The following is a 2,500-nucleotide window of genomic DNA, read 5'->3' as shown; positions in this document are numbered from 1 at the left end:
GAAGTCACGACGTACTAATGATGATTTCTTTTTTTTTTTTTTTTCCTTTTTCTCTTTTCTTTTTTTTTCTCCTTTATCACTCGCTTTATTGAGTCTGGGTTGAGCATTTACAAAGTAAAAGACGATACAGGACAACTCAATGTCCGTTTTTTCTTATTTTTTTCTTTATATTTTTTTATAATTCTTTTTTTTTTTTTGTTCTTTTTTTGGAAATCATTATAACAACGGTAGGAACAATTTACCTGCATCTTCGATTCTCTCACACTTTTACATGTATATACGTAGATATATATATATATAATATATATATATGTATATTTATGTATATATCTGTCTCTATCCCTCTATCCAATACACTATCCTCTTATATATATATATACATAGATATATATATATATTTCTCTCTTTTTCTCTCTCTCTCTCTCTCTCTCTCTCTCTCTCTATCTATCTATCTATCTATCTATCTATCTACCTATCTATCTATCTATCTAGTCGGCAAATATTTTGAGCGAACATTTGCTTAGTCACTCGCATACAGATTGAAATTGCCGGATCCAGTAACGAGTTTAAACGAGCTCCCGCTGGTTTGAGAGCTACTAAATAGCGTCTAATTGTAACGAATTTGATTTCTAGTTTTCTCACTGCACAGAATATGAACTGATAGGGGAATGGATGAACGGAGCTCGTAGTTTTGAACGAGGAATATATATACATATGCACATATATATATATATATATATATATCTACATTTAAATGTACATCCTTACATCATTTCAACGTATTGTCATCCTATATTCGTCGAAGGATCACATTCTCTTTCTCTCTCTCTCTTTCTCTTTGTGTGCGTTTGTATGTGTGTGTGTGTGTGTGTGTGGGACTAGGGTATTCTGAAAATGAAATATATCTCTTGGTGTGCATGAACATACACCTCTATATTTTGTTCTGCGCCAGACGCAGCGGTTGTACGAGCGGAGAGAGTACTAGCCATTCTTGTATTAGCCTTATTATGTTCGACACGTACAAGGTTACCAACGAACCGTAGTATTTTACGTTGATATAAAGATTTTCTTGAATACGTGGAATTATTCTTTGATATTTTTTCTCTCTCTTTCTCTCTCTCTCTCTCTCTCTCTCTCTTTCTCTCTTTTTCCCTGATGGATAATTTTATATAATTTTAATTAATCTTACGTATCTATCGTAATCGTATCTTATTTGTATATAATAATACAGATCGTAAGATCGATCTATTGACATTATTAATTTCAAGTTAGATCATCGTCTTAATCGTAAAATGTGATATCTATGTGACTACGTCATAGAACGGAGTCATAGATAATAGATTAAAAATTAAAAAAAAAAAAAAAAAAAAAAAAAAAAAATTTAAATGAACGATCAGATCGTAGTCTCTAAGTGTGAACTATAATTCGAATTCGAGATGGTTTCTGATGTTGTTCTTGTCTTAGAAAATATTGCCTAAGGAAATATATATATATATATATAATAAATCAAATTCGAGAACATTAGATTAGATACGCTTTGTTATTGTATAATAGTATATATAGTATATAGGATAGAATAAGTGTAAAAGAGAAAAAGAGAAAAAGAGTAAAAGAGAGAAAGAGAGTAAGAGAGAGAAATAGAGAGAGAGAGAGAGAGAATGTTGACGCCTAAGCTTTTCCTGTTTCTCTTCTATGTGGTATATCATTAATAGAACGAAATGAAGTGTCTTTGATGCGGTGCGGTTCGATGTCCAAGCTCCCAAGGAGAAATGATATTTATTAAAGGCCGACTTTGTATGTGTATAAGGAAAGAGGGACCAAGAGTGGAACTCTCCCTTTGGTTGCTTTGTTCTAAGTTCGCGAAAACCCGCATAAATATCTGTAACGAGATCGCTTTTCGTTAAAAGAGCAAAGATTTTCCTTGACGATGGCTTAATTAACGTAATTCTCGAATCGTTAATGTCGAATAAAGAAGGAAATAGAAGGATAGAAGGATGAAAATAAAGATTTGATATAATTTATTCTTAACAAAATATTTTATTTGCATGTCGATAATTATCATAATATAAAGAAAGATAAATTAATAGGATTAATGGGATGATTTAACTGTGTGGATAGTTGAAATTTCATAAGGAAATAATTTAACGAATATTACGCATATCCTTTAATAGCTATAAAAGATAGCTTACTTCGCGTTTGTCCTTGCTTCTGTACCGGTGCAAATTACCGGAGCCTTTTTATCCTTTGAAGTTGCAGCAATAGCAGCAGCGGTAGCAACGGCACCGTGTCGCGTCCTGGTGGTGTGTCCTGCCGCCTTTACGATTAAATCAGGCCTGATCTCCTTCTCTCTTTCCCTCCCTCTCTCTCTCTCTCTCTCTCTCTCTCTCTCTCTCTCTCTCGTTCTCGCTCTTGCTTTCTGTGTACCTATCTCTCTGTCTATCTTTCTTTTTCTCATTCGTTTCTTCTTTCTTCGTCACTTCGTCCTTTTGCTTCTTTCACC

General features: G+C 33.3%; 1 protein-coding gene across 12 annotated transcripts in view; it reads left to right on the top strand.

Moving 5' to 3' along the window:
- Positions 1-2,500, top strand: part of LOC118448005 (lachesin) — a 71,597-nt gene that overhangs the window by 20,486 nt on the left and 48,611 nt on the right. The window lies entirely within an intron of this gene.

This window comes from Vespa mandarinia, chromosome 19, assembly GCF_050613455.1.
Source record: "Vespa mandarinia isolate Hongniang chromosome 19, ASM5061345v1, whole genome shotgun sequence".
Classification (NCBI taxonomy): Eukaryota; Metazoa; Arthropoda; class Insecta; order Hymenoptera; family Vespidae; genus Vespa; species Vespa mandarinia.
The sequence above is the reverse complement of the archived record's forward strand: the minus strand, read 5'-3'. Positions and strand labels throughout refer to the sequence as shown.